Source organism: Bombina bombina, chromosome 10 (assembly GCF_027579735.1).
Source record: "Bombina bombina isolate aBomBom1 chromosome 10, aBomBom1.pri, whole genome shotgun sequence".
In the NCBI taxonomy this organism is placed as follows: domain Eukaryota; kingdom Metazoa; phylum Chordata; class Amphibia; order Anura; family Bombinatoridae; genus Bombina; species Bombina bombina.
Window position 1 is genome coordinate 46,632,116 of NC_069508.1, and position 19,297 is coordinate 46,651,412.

The 19,297-nt window shown below is 35.8% G+C and overlaps 1 protein-coding gene across 3 annotated transcripts in view; it reads right to left on the minus strand.

Annotated features, from left to right (window-relative positions):
• Nucleotides 1-19,297, minus strand: part of BCAR3 (BCAR3 adaptor protein, NSP family member) — a 176,291-nt gene that overhangs the window by 44,057 nt on the left and 112,937 nt on the right. The gene's annotated exons all lie outside the window — the stretch shown is intronic.

The following is a 19,297-nucleotide window of genomic DNA, read 5'->3' on the forward strand; positions in this document are numbered from 1 at the left end:
CAAGCCCCAAAGTTTTAGGAGAATACTGATGTATACCTACTCCAGCTTGCTCCTGTTTGTGTAAAGGGTCTTTTCATATGCAGAGGAAGGGAGCGGGGGAATGTCTGATTTTTCCCACTTGCAGTGGGTGTTCTAGCTGACTTTAACAGAGCTAAATTGGGAGCTTCTAAGCAAGTTTTTAAACAGTTTTACACTGGATTTTTAGATCAGTATCTGTGCATTTATTCTTTATAGTAGTGTCTATTACATGCAGTTATATGAAAATTGGTGTATACTGTGCCTCTAAAGAGGCATGAGGGTAATATTTACATATCTGCTATCAGTCGCGGCACGCCAGCTATCAGGCGCGGCACGCCAGCTATCAGTTGTGTTGCTAAAGAATAAAATATCAGCCAAGTATAATAAAATGTTTCTAAAATAAATTAACATTCTTTTTACTGCAATTTTATTGACAACCAAACCCCACCCACCATTTGCCTTATTTAGAGGAGCCAATCAGGGCTTTAGTCTACAGACAACAAGATTAGCCATTGTCATAAAGTTAGTACAAAGAGCTTTGTTTTGCAGTTATCAACTAAAGCCAATTATGGAAAGTTATGTTGCATGGTTAGCCTTGAGAAGTCAGAAGAGGGGGTGCGTTTCAAGTTCTTAGAAAATCCTCAGTTTTCAGAGCTAAATGGCACGAAAGGGGGGCAAAATAAATAACAAAACTTTATTGTTTCATTACACATAACTAAACATTTTATATACAAATCTCAAGGTGTTTTCTTTCCATTTAAATACTGTTGACATCTTATATACTTTCTTAACTTCATAGCATTCAGCATCCCATGGAATCAATAGCTGAATATTACAGTGATTGACAGGATGTAACCCAGAAATAAATGTTATGTCATTCTGATGTCATTAGGGTGCCTATTTGTATCCCCCTGCTTATGTGACATAATTCACTGGGGGGATTTTGCTTGCTCTCCCTGAAACAATATAGCCATAAATAAAAGATGAGATGTCTGCTGATTGCACTTTGAACTTGATGGATATACCAGGATGTTTTTAGCTACTATGCCCTACTGGATACTGCCTTGTACAGAAGTACAACTCTACATTCTCTTATGAAATAGTTTTTCCCTTAAAAGGGACAGTAAAGTCCAAAATAAACTTTCATGATTCAGATAGGGCATGTCATTTTAAACAACTTTCCAATTAACTTTTATCACCAATTTTGCATTGCTCTCTTGATATTCTTAGTTGAAAGCTAAACCTAGGTAGGCTCATATGCTAATTTCTTAGACCTTGAAGGCCGCCTCTTATCTGAATGCGTTACTTCATGTGTGTCATATAGATAACATTGTGCTCAGACACGTGAAGTTACCTAGGAGTAAGCACTGATTGGCTAAATGCAAGTCTGTCAAAAGAACAAAAAAAAAGGGCAGTCAGCAGAGGCTTAGATACAAGGTAATCACAGAGGTAAAAGTATATTAATATAACTTTTCTGTGCAAAACTTGGGAATGGGTAATAAAGGGATTATCTATCTTTTTAAACAATAACAATTCTGGTGTTGACTGTCCCTTTAATATGTTCCCAATTATTTGTTATACCTGCTGCAGAGTATAAAATGTGTGAGAAAATCCTTCTTTAGGTTTATTTTTGTATATTAAATAGTTGCTTTTGTTCTTTAATACCATAACCAATTAAAATGAGTTGACCTTGCAGATAAATCAGATTCAATGCACCCCAGCAGGTAAAATGGATGATTGGGAGCAAATTAAAGGGGAGGAGGTAAAAATAGTCTATACCGTCCCTTTAAGCACTGCATTACACATTTTCTGCACTTAAAATAAAAAGTTTTAAAAGTCTTTAAAACATTGCAAAATTCTCATTGTTTTGCAGTCCTAGTTTGTCCATTAGGTGTTTATTGATATTGCAACTGTACACAATCCGTACTGGAGTACAAATAGCATTTTGTCAGATAGAGCCAACTGCTTCACTATTGGTGAACAGAGACAAGCCTCCACATGCATGGATAAATGTAGTTTTTTTCATAACACACACAGAATATATAATACATTTCAAAATGACCAATATTTAAATAAAACAATTAACATTTAAATATAATTTTTATAGAAAAAAAGTATTTTTTTTTAATGTATTTTTTCACAAACAAAATAAGAAATATCTTAAACGGATCAATGTAATAGCTTATAAAAAATAATGACAATAAAAATAATTGTCATAAGTAATAAATAGAGAATATAACCTGGTTATCAGAACAATATGAGGTCATATAGACCTGCATTTCTTAATAGAGTCATCTATTGATTTACTCTCAATACGGAGCAGAGATAAGCTGATACCAATGAACCTTCAATATCATTGTTTTTAATTTTAATATTTACACAATGAGGAACTCCTGAAAGCTTTCAATAGCTGCTGATGCTGAATGATGGAAACTGAACTTATAAAGTCTATGTGTTGTACAATTAGTCCATATCATTTTACTAAAACCTTAACTGCACCTTGGGGCATGATATAAGAAAACACCTTGAGATTTCTATATAAAATGTTGTTATGTGTACTGAAACAACTTTGCAATATATTTGTATGATTTATTTTGCCCCTTTTCATGTAATTTAGCTCTGAAAATGTGTCAGTTTCTAATTTTCAGAACTTTAAAATGCACCCTGCTGACTTATCAAGGCTAATCCTGCTACATACCCGCCCCTAATTGGCTTTCTAAGATTATTACTGCAAAACAATGCATTTTATACTAATGTAAGTGGCTAACTTTGTTGTCTGCAGACTAAAGCCCAGATTTGCTAATCCAAATAAGGTGAATGGTGGCTATTAAAAATAACTGCAATTAAAAGGATGCTAATTTGTTTTAAAATTTAAGACTTGACTTATATGTTCTTATATAGAAATACAACAGAAATGTTTTGTAATACTGTGTTTTACTGTCCCTTTAAATATATTTAATTTGAAGCCTATATGTTTTAGATTGCTCACACTAACACCACAACAATATCTACTACTACAAATGAAAAAGCAACAACTGCCTTACACCTAAAGATCAATACAGATACTCTGATTTACTGATTTATTACCATATGATATTATTGCGCAGCTTCCCATAGGCTGTGATGTGTTTAACGTCCATAAATGGGTTAAAATCATGGTTAAATGAACATGAAACCCAAAATGTTTCTTATGTGATTCAGAGTATACAATTTTATTTTTTGATGAAGAAATACCTAGATAGGTTACGTGCACATTTCTTGAGAAATACATGACGGGAAACACTACTGCCACCTAATGTTCTTGCAAATGTATAAGATTTGTAAAACTGCTGCCATATATTGCTCCAGTCACGTGCACACTCATCCTCCTTCCTACCTGCTTTATAACAAAGGATACCAAGAGAACAGAGTAAATTTGATCACAGAAATACAATTGAATTTTTTTTAATTTTTTTTTGTTATTCTTTGTTGATGACATATCTAGATGGGTAATGGGCATGTCTGGAGCACTTCATGACAGGAAATAGTGCTGCCATCTAGTGCTCTTGCTAATGTATAACATTAGTACTACATGACAGGAAATAGTAAAATAGTGCTGCCATCTAGTGCTCTTGCTAATGTATAACATTAGTACTACATGACAGGAAATAGTGCTGCCATCTAGTGCTCTTGCTAATGTATAACATTTGTACTACATAACAGGAACTAGTGCTGCCATCTAGTGCTCTTGCTAATGTATAACATTAGTACTGCATGACAGGAACTAGTGCTGCCATCTAGTGCTCTTGCTAATGTATAACATTAGTACTACATGACAGGAAATAGTGCTGCCATCTAGTGCTCTTGCTAATGTATAACATTAGTACTGCATGACAGGAACTAGTGCTGCCATCTAGTGCTCTTGCTAATGTATAACATTAGTACTACATGACAGGAAATAGTGCTGCCATCTAGTGCTCTTGCTAATGTATAACATTAGTACTACATGACAGGAACTAGTGCTGCCATCTAGTGCTCTTGCTAATGTATAACATTAGTACTACATAACAGGAAATGGTGCTGCCATCTAGTGCTCTTGCTAATGTATAACATTAGTACTACATGACAGGAAATAGTGCTGCCATCTAGTGCTCTTGTTAATGTATAACATTAGTACTACATGACAGGAAATAGTGCTGCCATCTAGTGCTCTTGTTAATGTATAACATTAGTACTACATGACAGGAAATAGTGCTGCCATCTAGTGCTCTTGCTAATGTATAACATTAGTACTGCATGACAGGAACTAGTGCTGCCCTCTAGTGCTCTTGCTAATGTATAACATTAGTACTGCATGACAGGAAATAGTGCTGCCATCTAGTGCTCTTGCTAATGTATAACATTAGTACTGCATGACAGGAAATAGTGCTGCCATCTAGTGCTCTTGCTAATGTATAACATTAGTACTACATGACAGGAAATACTGCTGCCATCTAGGGCTCTTGCTAATGTATAACATTAGTACTACATGACAGGAAATGGTGCTGCCATCTAGTGCTCTTGCTGATGTATAACATTAGTACTACATGACAGGAAACGGTGCTGCCATCTAGTGCTCTTGCTGATGTATAACATTAGTACTACATGACAGGAAATGGTGCTGCCATCTAGTGCTCTTGTTAATGTATAACATTAGTACTACATGACAGGAAATAGTGCTGCCCTCTAGTGCTCTTGCTAATGTATAACATTAGTACTACATGACAGGAAATGGTGCTGCCCTCTAGTGCTCTTGCTAATGTATAACATTAGTACTACATGACAGGAAATAGTGCTGCCATCTAGGGCTCTTGCTAATGTATAACATTAGTACTACATGACAGGAAATGGTGCTGCCATCTAGTGCTCTTGCTGATGTATAACATTAGTACTACATGACAGGAAATGGTGCTGCCATCTAGTGCTCTTGCTGATGTATAACATTAGTACTACATGACAGGAAATGGTGCTGCCATCTAGTGCTCTTGTTAATGTATAACATTAGTACTACATGACAGGAAATAGTGCTGCCCTCTAGTGCTCTTGCTAATGTATAACATTAGTACTACATAACAGGAAATAGTGCTGCCATCTAGTGCTCTTGCTAATGTATAACATCAGTACTACATAACAGGAAATGGTGCTGCCCTCTAGTGCTCTTGCTAATGTATAACATTAGTACTACATGACAGGAACTAGTGCTGCCATCTAGTGCTCTTGCTAATGTATAACATTAGTACTGCATGACAGGAAATAGTGCTGCCATCTAGTACTCTTGCTTATGTATAACATCCATATAGTACTGCAGATACGTGCACGCTCCTGAGGTTACCTCCCTTCTTTCATAAATCAAGTATTTCAAATGAGAAAATAAAAGTGAAGGATCTATTTGTAAACAATTTAATACACTCCAGTAGGTAAAATAGATCATTGATAACACAATAAAAGGGAGAAAATATTAGAGTACGCTGTCCCTTTAATAACTAGTCCTAAATGGCCACAATTAAGGGATATAAGATAAACACACTCACCAGGATTTGTATGTACATTTTGCAAATCATTAATAAAAGTGACACATTTAAAATGCTTGTGTACTTCAGTACTTAAAAGGGACTCAAGTCAAAATTAAACTTTCATGATTCAGATGTAACTCACAACTGTAAACAACTTTCCAATTTGCTTCCATTAACAAAATGTGCACAGTCTTTTTATATTTACACTTTTTCAGTCACCAGCTCCTACTGAGCATGTGCAAGAAAGAATATACATCTATGCATTTGTGATTGGCTGATGGCTGTCACATGATACAGGAGGAGTGGAAATAGACATAACCTTAAAGGGACACTGAACCCAAAAATTTTCTTTTGTGATTCAGATAGAGCATGAATTTTTAAGCAACTTTCTAATTTACTCCTATTATCAATTTTTCTTTATTCTCTTGGTATCTATTTGAAATGCAAGAATCTAAGTTTAGATGCCGGCCCATTTTGGTGAACAACCTGGGTTGTCCTTGCTGATTGGTGGAAAAAATCCACCAATCAAAAAGTGCTGTCCAGAGTTCTTAACCCAAAAAAGCTTAGATGGCTTTTATTTCAAATAAAGATAGCAAGAGAACGAAGAAAAATTGATAATACGAGTAAATTAGAAAGTTGCTTAAAATTGCATGCTCTGTCTAAATCACAAAAGAAAAAAAATGAGTTCTGTGTCCCTTTAAACTTCAAATGAGCAGTAGATTTTTTTACTGACACATTTCAGACCAAGCGCTATTGCATTGTCTTGTTATCCTGCATTTGTTGATTATGCAAATCTACTGTATTTACTGGTCTGTTAATTGCAGACATGCATTATGTATATTTAAAAAAATAAAACGTAATGTTTCTTTAACTGACTAACACCTCTCCTTAGCCTGACAGCAGCTTCCTCTCACTGTGGTAGGGCAAGTGACTTGCTCCTGGCAGTTGTCACTCTTTGTAATTAAACGCTTATATGAAGGGCCAAAAAATCATGTGCCAGTTCACAGCTGTCAGCTGCCTGTGACACCACACCCCGTGTCAGCACAGAACTGTGAGTCAATTGACTTATCACTGGATAAGACTAGTATTGCTCTAAATATCAGCGCAGAGCCATGAAATACGTTTCACCATAGCCCGACGCCCTCCTCTGCTTTATTCATCTTCCATATATTCACCGACTAACATTCATTGGGTTCATAATAATAATAATAATAAATTTGTATTAATAAAGGGACACTGAACCCAAATTTTTTCTTTCGTGATTTCAGATAGAGCATGTAATTTTAAGCAAATTTCTAATTTACTCCTATTATCAAGTTGTCTTCATTCTCTTGGTATCTTTATTTGAAAAGCAAGAAAGTTTAGATGCCGGCCCACTTTTGGTGAACAACATGGGTTCTTCTTGCTGATTAGTGGATAAATTCACCCACCAATAAACGAGTGCTGTCTGATGTTCTGAACCAAAAATTGACTTAGATGCCTTCTTTTTCAAGTAAAGATAGTAAGAGAACGAAGAAAATTTGATAATAGGAGTAAATTAGAAAGTTGCTTACAATTGCATGCTCTATCTGAATCATGAAAGAAAACACTTGGGTTCCCTTTAATAACAAGATTACTGCTAATGTATTGGTCATGTAGCATTTTCTACCCAAGAGACCCCAAAAAGCACATAATTATTATGTTAAAAAGCCAAAATAAATAGTTACTAACAAATGTAAAGAAGCACAGTAGAGAAAGAAAAACTAAAAGCTATTTTTTTCCTTCTATTGATTTTGTGCTCTATGGGTTTAGCTCATATAAAAGAAATATGGAAGAATGGTTTGGTTTCCTACTACAGTGAGGAATCAACAGGTTTGCTTGCATGTCCTTATGATAATCGTACTGTAACGCACTTGGCGTGTGAGCTTTCCCTATGTATTTAAACTGTGAACAGCAGCTAAGCACATAGGATTCCAATCTGTTTAAAATTTAGGTGGCAGTAAGAATATTAAGGAGTTAGACAAACGTTTAGGAGCCATACAGTGATATTTGTATATAGATCGAGAATAACTCAAAAAGTTAGGAGTCAGAGGCAAATTCTGGCTCCTAGGCTTGTTAAGCGCTGGGGCAGGGAAGCTTTGAGCATAAAACAGACTGTTATAGCACACAGAACCTCATATTTCAGAATATCCCTTTAATTGGAAGGACGAAAGGGTTTTGTAGGCTATGCTAGGGGTCTAATCAGGCACTACAGGTGACTTACTAATTAAACAGAACTCATCTAAGTCAACAGTGATAAAATTGTATTTATCAAATTCATATATTAAAATGCTTAAAGGGTCACAGAACTCAAAGTTTCATTCTCTATAACATGTTTAACTATAGTACAACAACTTTGCAATGTACTTTCATTTTTTCCTGTACAATAACTTTAAAAATTGTTTTTATTTCCACTGTCCCCTCCAAAATTCATAATCCTAACTCACAACATACTACACAGTGATTGTCTGATCAGTCCAGAAGCTCCATTTATTTCTGTCAATAACTGGCCACAAGAAAGGAGACGCTTTTCCAGGTGACTAAGAAGTATGTCCCTGGACTGCAAAACAATGCAAAATATGCTAACAGTATTTGTAAGAAAAAGATTATATAGCTTTGTAACAATGCAGTGCTTAATTGTTAATATATTGTGTCCAGATGCAGAACTTTGTTTCACTTTCTGCGATGAGATTTTATTTAGTGAAACATTTTCTGCAGGTCATTTTAAAATTAAAGTTTAAATTAGGCAGTTACACTAAAGTTCCATCTCAAATGCCATGTGCTGATTAACAGGGTAATACAACATTTTTTAAAGTTTTTATACTATATTGCAGCAGCTGAAAATTTCATTACAAATTAGCTGCAGAAAGAAAAAAAAATGTCTCTTGAATAAATGTGTTTGCTTTGCTTTTTGGTTTAACATCACATAATTATATTTCACAGCTTTACAGACAGGAAAAAAAATCCCTGAAAGGCAGTTATCAATGTGCTGCTGCGTTGCTCCATATTTGACTGTTCTTTTTAAACAGCGATTCGCTTTGGCTGCACTCGGTAAAGGAAAATTTACACAGTGCAGCCAGAGCACGGTGGTTTGAAGAGAACAGGGTGATGTGGAGCAGTGCTGCAAAGAAAAAGAGCAAACAATTCCTGCATGTGCCGTTCTTTCTGCAGACATGCTGCATTTTCTGCAATAACATCTCAGATTACAGCATGTTCTGCCTTGAGAATTTATAGCGTATATAATATAAAAAATTTAAAATGTATGTACAAAACTTACTTTATTTTCTTTACTCTAAATTAATTTGTAAGATAGAGCCACGCTATATTGCTCTGGAATTAAAGGGATATGAAACTCAAATTTGTTCTTTCATTAATCAGATAGAGCATGCAATTTTAAACAACTTTCTGATATACTTTTATTATCAATTTGTCTTTGTTCTCTTGGTATCTTTATTTAAAAAGCAGAGACGTGCTTAGGAGCCGGCTCATTTCTGAAGCACTGTATGGCAGCAGATTTGCAAAAGTGTTATCCATTTGCAAGAGCACTAAATGGCAGCACTATTTCCTGCCATTTAGTGCTCCAGATGCCTATCTACAGGGAGTGCAGAATTATTAGGCAAGTTGTATTTTTGAGGATTAATTTTATTATTGAACAACAACCATGTTCTCAATGAACCCAAAAAAAACTCATTAATATCAAAGCTGAATAGTTTTGGAAGTAGTTTTTAGTTTGTTTTTAGTTATAGCTATTTTAGGGGGATATCTGTGTGTGCAGGTGACTATTACTGTGTATAATTATTAGGCAACTTAACAAAAAACAAATATATACCCATTTCAATTATTTATTTTTACCAGTGAAACCAATATAACATCTCAACATTCACAAATATACATTTCTGACATTCAAAAACAAATCAGTGACCAATATAGCCACCTTTCTTTGCAAGGACACTCAAAAGCCTGCCATCCATGGATTCTGTCAGTGTTTTGATCTGTTCACCATCAACATTGCGTGCAGCAGCAACCACAGCCTCCCAGACACTGTTCAGAGAGGTGTACTGTTTTCCCTCCTTGTAAATCTCACATTTGATGATGGACCACAGGTTCTCAATGGGGTTCAGATCAGGTGAACAAGGAGGCCATGTCATTAGATTTTCTTCTTTTATACCCTTTCTTGCCAGCCACGCTGTGGAGTACTTGGACGCGTGTGATGGAGCATTGTCCTGCATGAAAATCATGTTTTTCTTGAAGGATGCAGACTTCTTCCTGTACCACTGCTTGAAGAAGGTGTCTTCCAGAAACTGGCAGTAGGACTGGGAGTTGAGCTTGACTCCATCCTCAACCCGAAAAGACCCACAAGCTCATCTTTGATGATACCAGCCCAAACCAGTACTCCACCTCCACCTTGCTGGCGTCTGAGTCGGACTGGAGCTCTCTGCCCTTTACCAATCCAGCCACGGGCCCATCCATCTGGCCCATCAAGACTCACTCTCATTTCATCAGTCCATAAAACCTTAGAAAAATCAGTCTTGAGATATTTCTTGGCCCAGTCTTGACGTTTCAGCTTGTGTGTCTTGTTCAGTGGTGGTCGTCTTTCAGCCTTTCTTACCTTGGCCATGTCTCTGAGTATTGCACATCTTGTGCTTTTGGGCACTCCAGTGATGTTGCAGCTCTGAAATATGGCCAAACTGGTGGCAAGTGGCATCTTGGCAGCTGCACGCTTGACCTTTCTCAGTTCATGGGCAGTTATTTTGCGCCTTGGTTTTTCCACACGCTTCTTGCGACCCTGTTGACTATTTTGAATGAAACGCTGGATTGTTCGATGATCACGCTTCAGAAGCTTTGCAATTTTAAGAGTGCTGCATCCCTCTGCAAGACATCTCACTATTTTTGACTTTTCTGAGCCTGTCAAGTCCTTCTTTTGACCCATTTTGCCAAAGGAAAGGAAGTTGCCTAATAATTATGCACACCTGATATAGGGTGTTGATGTCATTAGACCACACCCCTTCTCATTACAGAGATGCACATCACCTAATATGCTTAATTGGTAGTAGGCTTTCGAGCCTATACAGCTTGGAGTAAGACAACACGCATAAAGAGGATGATGTGGTCAAAATACTCATTTGCCTAATAATTCTGCACTCCCTGTAGGTATCTCTTTAACACAGAATATCATGGGAACTAAGCAAATTTGATCAAATACGTTTTTAAAATGATATATTCTGTCTGAATCCCAAATGTTTGGGTTTCCTATCCCTTTAAGTACAATGTCAAAACAAGAATTTATTTTTATTTGAAATGACTTATTGATAACTAAACTCAATTGTCAGGCTGATGTTAACCAAGATGTATAAGTACATAGCAAATTATAACAGACCACTAAAATAGGTCTATTTTCAGATATCTGTCTTGTGAGCGATAGAATGACAGAAAATCTGAAGCTTTCAGAAAACAAAGTATCATTCTCTAAGTGTAACCTAATTTTCCCCAATGTACATCTGATCACTGCCATAGAAGCTAAGAACTCTCATTCTGCCTGTCAATCTGTAAACAGATGCTCTGTTGAGAATTTTAGAGAGATTACCCATCTATGTCGATCTGTCAGTCCCTAGGGGCTGGATGTCATCATGAAACGTATATTGTCTTTTAAACCTGTCAGTAGCTTACATCTAACAGCATATAATGTGATTTTGTCTGAATTATCCGCTCATTACCAAGCGATTAATCTTATTATTCCTAATCCTATGGGAATGAAACTGTACCATTAAGAAAAAAAGAGTTTATATCTTAGTTCAATTCCCTAAACAAAGACATTCAATTATTTTGTGAAATATTATTTAAAACTCAATGGGTTACTAAGTAGATCTTTCAAATGAATACAAAGAAAATACATATTACTATATATATATATATATACACACACACACACTTTAAAAAAAAAAGAAGCTCTTAATGGAAGTGTGCAGTATAAGAGAGGCAGTGCTATATGGTGCATTTTAGGTGAGAAAATATCTTATAGTGGGAAGGCTAGGTATAAAGGAAGATTTGGGTGAACTCTATACCCTAAAGACAGTATACACCACATACAAAACTACCTTCATATATGAAAGTGTGGAGTAAGGGAAGTGTCACTGAGAAGAGGTAAAGCACCAAAATTGGGCTTAACCCTGTATCTGAAAAGGGGTTTACTGTGGCAACATCAATTACCAGATAGAATCATATGCTTGAGGGATATAAACTATTGGCTTGGGAGTTGGGACCTTCCCTAGATTATATATAGAGAGACACAGGACCCCTCTATTGAACAAGAGAAACTCTCTTTTTAATAAGTAATCCTGTGTCCTACCAGATGCCAAGTGATTGTCATAGCAACAAAAAAAAACCCCTCAAAGCAGACATCTCTAAAAAAAAAAAAAGCCTGTTACCCAACCACAGCAATGTTATAGGACTACTTATCTGAAAAAGGGATGTTCCACTGATTAGATGAGGGATTTCATTTCCTACTGGTTATATGATTACTATAATAATAGAGATCACCTGGCACCAACCACCAAGCTCATTTTGTTTTGTTTGTGATAGTATACAGAATCTGTGGGTGCTCTACAAAAAATAATAATAATAAATATAATAATAATAATAATTATATATATATATATATATATATATATATATATATATATATATATATATATATATATATATATATATATATATATATATATATATATATAAAGCCCATGTGAAGCAATTAGCTTTAAAGGGACAGTCTACTCCAGAATAGTTATTGTTTAAAAAGATAGATAATCCCTTTATTACCCATTCCCACGTTTTGCATAACCAACACTATTATATTAATACACATTTTACCTCTGTGATTACCTTGTTTCTAAACCTCTGCAGACTGCCCCCTTATTTCAATTCTTTGCATTTTAGCTAATCAACGCTGGCTCAAAACTCCACAGGAGTGAGCACAATCTTATATATATATATGGAACACATAAACTAGCGCTGTCTAGCTGTGAAAACTCAAAATACACTGAGATAAGAGGTGGCCTTCAACGGCTTTGAAATCAGTTTATGAGCCTACCTAGGTTTAGCTTTCCACAAAGAATACCAAGAGAACAAAGCAAATTTGATGATAAAAGTAAATTGGAAAGTCGTTTAAAATGACATGCCCTATCTGAATCATGAAAGTTGAATTTTGACTACACTGTCCCTTTAAACATAATGAAAGTATATTACAGATTTATTGCTGAGAAAGTCTTAGGAATGTGCTTCCTATCTAGGAAGGTCAACCAGTCTCAGCTGTGCTGCTCCAACTAAAACAACAAAAACGTCAGTCTGGAGCATGCGATCTGGAAGGTTGTTGCTTACTGAGACAAATTCACATGAACTGAAAGCTACTGGGTGCCAGAACACAAGGACAATAAATAGATGCCTGCTCTTAAAGGGACACAGATCTTCTAATGAATTACAGCATTTTATTATTCTACAAATACTCGTTGCTAACTTTATATTTAACCCCTGCAAACTCCTAAAGAGGCTCTTGTTCCAGTCAGACAGGGATTGCTGACGACATACGTATATCACTCCTGATTGGCTGAAGAATAACACAGAATTGTGACTTGAGTGATAACTAACCATGACTTTAATAGTTTGTAAAGTTTAAACACATATAAGAGACCGTAAAGTCAAAATTCAACTTTCATAATTCAGACAGAGCAAACAATTTTCCTACTATTGTCTAATTTGCTTTGTTCACTTTGTATTCTTTGTTGAAAAAGCATACCTTGGTAGGCTCAGGAGCAGCAATGCACTACTTGGAGCTAATTGTTGATTGGTGGCTGCACATATTTGCCTCTTGTCATTGGCTCACCTGTTGTGTTCATCTTGCTCTGAGTATCCCATTGCTGCTCCATCAACAAAGGATAACAAGAGAAGACATTTGATAATAGAAGTAAATTGGACAGTTTAAAATTGGATGCTCTATCTGAATCATGAAAGAAAATGAGGTTCATGTCCCTTTAAACTTGTGCAACAATAAGATCTCTAATTGGAGAATTGTATTATTAACATATCCCTTTAAATTGATATGAAATTTTCTTTCATGATTCAGACAAAGAAGGCAATTTTTAAAAAGTTTCTATTTTAATTCTATATCAGATTTGCTTCATTCTCATGGTATTCTTTGTTGAAGAGATACCTAGGTAGGTAGCATACACGTGTCTCTGGAGCACTACATGACAGGAAATAGTGCCTCCATCTAATGTATAACATTCTTGCACTGCCGTATAGTGCTGCAGACACGTGCACACTCCTGAGCTTACAGCCCTGCGTATATAAATAATAATAATAATAATAATAAAAAATAACAAAGAAAATGTAATAGAAGTAAATTGGAAAGTTGTTTCAAATTGTATGTTCTGTCTGAACCATGAAAGAAAAATTTGAGTTGTATGTCCCTTTAAAGAACCATTAAAGGGACCTAAAACCCATTTTTTTTCTTCCATGATTTAGATAGAACATATCATTTTAAACAACTTTCTAATTTACTTCTATTATCATTTTCTTTGTTTTCTTGTTATCCTTATATGAAAAGCAGAAATGTAAGCTCATGAGTGTGCACGTGTCTGCAGCACTATATGGTAGCAGTTTTGCAACAATGTTACACATTAGCAGGAGCAGTAGATGGAAGCACTATTTCCTGTCCTGTAGTGCTTCAGGCATGTGCACGCTACCTACCTAGGTATCTCTTCAACAAAGAATCACATGAGAACAAAATAAATTTGATAATAGAAGTAAGTTGGAAACTTTCCAAAAATTGTATTCTCTATCTGAATCATGAAATAAATTTTTTTGGGTTTAATGTCCCTTTAAATACAGTAGAATTGCATAACTAACAATTGCATAATAAAAACACAATTCAATAATATTTACTCCGAATTTCAAATAAGTAGATTGTTTCCCCCCACTATTTGCCTGTATCATGTGACAGCCATCAGCCAACGGCATACTCTTATACGTATACACTATCAACTTGTGCACATGCTCAGTAGGAGATGGTGTTTCAGAAAGTGTGCATATAAAAAAAGACTGGACAATGTTGTAGTGTAAGTATATTGGAATGTACTTTAAAACTGCATGCTCTTTCTGAATCATGAAAGTTTAAATTTGACTTTAGTGTCCCTTTAAGTACACATGGACAGGAGATGTGCTTCTGGAATGTGCACAGAGCGCAAGGGGTGTCCTGCTCAGATTCTAATTAGAGAAGCCCTGGATAGCCAAAAAAAAAAAAAAAAATGTACTGGCCATGTGGGTTAACCGATAGCTGGGTGGTTGTACAGGTCAGTTATCGGTTTGTCTTTCCTCCAAGTTCCAAAGCTAGCTGACACTATTTTTGCAATGATAGCAATTCATATTCCAATCATTACAAATAGCAGTTAATAATTATAGATGACATATCCAAAGACACAGCTCCCTGTGACTTCTATTCTTAGTGATTATACACTTGAATTACAAAAAGTACGCCTACTATAGCAAGTCATCTTCTTGTGAGTCTCGATATTTAGAGGACTGAACCCCAGCAACAGCTGATGGGTAAATAGCTAGCAAACATCCTGATACATTTATGAAGAATCTTGTTTGAGTATTTTAGTATAACACCACTACTTGTATATATATATTATTTATTTAGGCTTAAAGGGACAGTCTACACAAGAATTGTTATCGATTAAAAAGATAGATAATCCCTTTATTACCAACGTTTTGCATAACTAACACCATTATATTAATATACACTTTTTACCTCTGTGATTACCTTGTATCTAAGCCTCTTGCAGACTGTCCCTTTATTTCAATTCTTTTGACAGACTTGCATTTCAGCCAATCAGTGCTGACTCCTATGTAACTCCACAGGCGTGAGCACAATGTTATCTATATGACACACATGAACTAACACCCTCTAGTTGTGAAAAAAAATGTCAAAATGCATTCAGATATGAGGCAGCCTTAGAAATTAGCATATGAGCCTACCTAGGTTGAACTTTCAACTAAGAATACAAAGAGAACAAAGCAAAATTGATGATAAAAGTAAATTGGAAAGTTGTTTAAAATGACATGCCCTATCTAAAGCATAAACGTTTATTTTTTTGACTAGACAGTCCCTTTAACCTTTGCAAAGAAAGTTGTAAAATGCCTATAACATAAAAAAAACAAAAAAACCCACCTAGACTTTAATCCAGACTCCACCCCTGCCATACTAGTACCTGCCCCTGCATAAGACCCTGCACATGCCTCACAAGGCCCCACTCACTCCTGTTCTACAAGACCTTGCCCCTTTGCCTTCAAAATCCCACATTTCCAGAACTGAATGACAAAATTATCACTGGACTAATGCACAGCAGTAAAACATAAGGTAAAAGCTACCTCCTTTATCAACCTGGCCTCTTAAATTATTAATTTAAACAAAAATCAACTTCCTAGTTAGTAGAACTTCCATATTCACAGATATCCAGACACCCCTCTATTCTTAGAAGGTCGTAAAGAGACCGTTCTAGAAATGTTGAGTATAATGGGATGGGGAATTGGATGGGGACACTAAAAAGCCCCAGAGGGCCATGTTGTGACCTAAGACCTTTGGTTTGAAAGCCCCATCTTAAAGGAACACTAATGTCAAAAGTAATCTTTCATGATTTAAAGAACATTACATTTTAAACAACATTCCAATTTACTTCTGTTTTTAAAATGTGCACAATCTTTTTATACACACACTTTCTGAAGCACTAGCTTCTAATGAGCATGTGCAGGAGTCCAAAGTATATATGTGTCTTGTGATTGGCCGATTGTTGTCACATGATACAGGGGCAGTCAAAATTAAAGTAACTTTGAAATTTGTCAGAAAAATAAATTAATTACTACTTACTTATGAAATTCAAAGTAAATGTTATTGCATTATCTTTTTATTATGCAGTTGTTGGTTGTGTATTTAATAGTCCTTTAAAGGGACAGGAAACCCCAAAATTTTATATTTCATGATTTGGTAAAACATAGAATTCTAAACAACTTTTCAATTTACTTCTATTATCAAATATGATTAATTCTCTTGTAATCCTTTGCTGAAGGAGCAGCATTGCTCTATTGGCAGCCAGCTGAACACATCTAGTTAGCCAATTACAAGAAACAAATGTTTGCAGGCACCAATCGGCAGCTAGCTCCCACTAGTGTAGGATATGTGCGTATTCTTTTTCAACAAGGGATACCAAGATAATGAAGCACATTTGAAAATAGAAGTGAATTTAAAAGGGTCTAAAAATTACATGCTCTATCGGAATCATGCAAGTTTAATTTTGACTTTTCTGTCCCTTTAAATAACTAACTTATGGGCTTATGAGATTTTCAACTAAGCAGAAACATAACAAGAAACTGGTTAACTAGTAACTGTCACCTAACCTTTTTTAAAACTATTTTACAACATAAATTCTTTAGAAACAAAGTATCCAGACTCTTAACAGACTGCAATATAATTTACAACAATTTATCCTATTTCCGTAACTCAAGGATACAATAAAAACAAAACACTGCATGTATACTAGACTTGTGCGCAGAGAAAAAATTAGTTTCGGGCCGATTTGGATTTTTTCAAATTTTGTTTTCGGATCGATTCGAATTTTGATACATTCAAATGTATTCGTTTGGGATTCATTCAGATTCTAATAAATTTGGATGTATTTGGTTCGGATTCGATTAGTAAATTTGGAAGTTCGGTATGTGTTAGGTGGGATGTGCTGTGTATTAGACTAGTATTATGTACTGTATATGAGGTGTAACCCATCTGAATCAACATAAGTACCAACCTCACAATATGCACAGAGCTAGCAGAGGTATATAACCTAATATACAGTACACAATACTAGTGTAATACACAGCACATCCCACCTAAGTACCAACCTCACAGGTACTAGCTACACAATATGCACAGAGCTAGCAGAGGTATATAACCTAATATACAGTACATAATACTAGTGTAATACACAGCACATCTCACCTAAGTACCAACCTCACAGGTACCAGCTACACAATATGCACAGAGCTAGCAGAGGTATATAACCTAATATACAGTACACAATACTAGTGTAATACACAGCACATCCCACCTAAGTACCAACCTCACAGGTACCAGCTACATAATATGCACAGAGCTAGCAGAGGTATATAACCTAATATACAGTACATAATACTAGTGTAATAAACAGCACATCTCACCTAAGTACCAACATTACAGGTACCAGCTACACAATATGCACAGAGCTAGCAAAGGTATATAACCTAATATACAGTACATAATACTAGTGTAATACACAGCACATCCCACCTAAGTACCAACCTCACAGGTACCAGCTACATAATGTGCCCTGCACAGAGCTAGCAGAGGTATATAACCTAATATACAGTACATAATACTAGTGTAATACACAGCACATCCCACCTAAGTACCAACCTCACAGGTACCAGCTACACAATATGCACAGAGCTAGCAGAGGTATATAACCTAATATACAGTACATAATACTAGTGTAATACACAGCACATCCCACCTAAGTACCAACCTCACAGGTATACCAGCTACACAATATGCACAGAGCTAGCAGAGGTATATAACCTAATATACAGTACATAATACAAGTGTAATACACAGCACATCCCTCCTAAGTACCAACCTCACAGGTACCAGCTACACAATATGCACAGAGCTAGCAGAGGTATATAACCTAATATACAGTACATAATACAAGTGCAATACACAGCACATCCCACCTAAGTACCAACCTCACAGGTACCAGCTACATAATATGCACAGAGCTAGCAGAGGTATATAACCTAATATACAGTACATAATACTAGTGTAATACACAGCACATCCCACCTAAGTACCAACCTCACAGGTACCAGCTACACAATATGCACAGAGCAAGCATAGGTATATAACCTAATATACAGTACATAATACTAGTGTAATACACAGCATATCCCACCTAAGTACCAACCTCACAGGTACCAGCTACACAATATGCACAGAGCAAGCAGAGTGATATAACCTAATATACAGTACATAATACTAGTGTAATACACAGCACATCCCACCTAAGTACCAACCTCACAGGTACCAGCTACACAATATGCACAGAGCTAGCAGAGGTATATAACCTAATATACAGTACATAATACTAGTGTAATACACAGCACATCCCTCCTAAGTACCAACCTCACAGGTACCAGCTACACAATATGCACAGAGCTAGCAGAGGTATATAACCTAATATACAGTACATAATACTAGTCTAATACACAGCACATCCCACCTAAGTACCAACCTCACAGGTACCAGCTACATAATGTGCCCTGCACAGAGCTAGCAGAGTGATACAACCTAATATACTGTACAATACTCGTGTAATTGTGATTAGTCCATGGCCGTTCAAATGTAACGAATAAATCCAAAATAATTTGGATTTATTCTTTACAAATGCATTCAGATTAGTTTAGTTTCATTGCTAGGGTAATTAGGAAATTAAAATCAATCCGAAGCTCAGAATTTGACAAATTCATCCGAATTTCGATTCAGGAACGAAACGAAACACACTTGTCTAATGTATACAAAGTCCAAAACAGACGTCTCATGCTCCCAACAACCCTTACAAGTTGTGATATAATAAGGGTACGTAAGTGTGTAC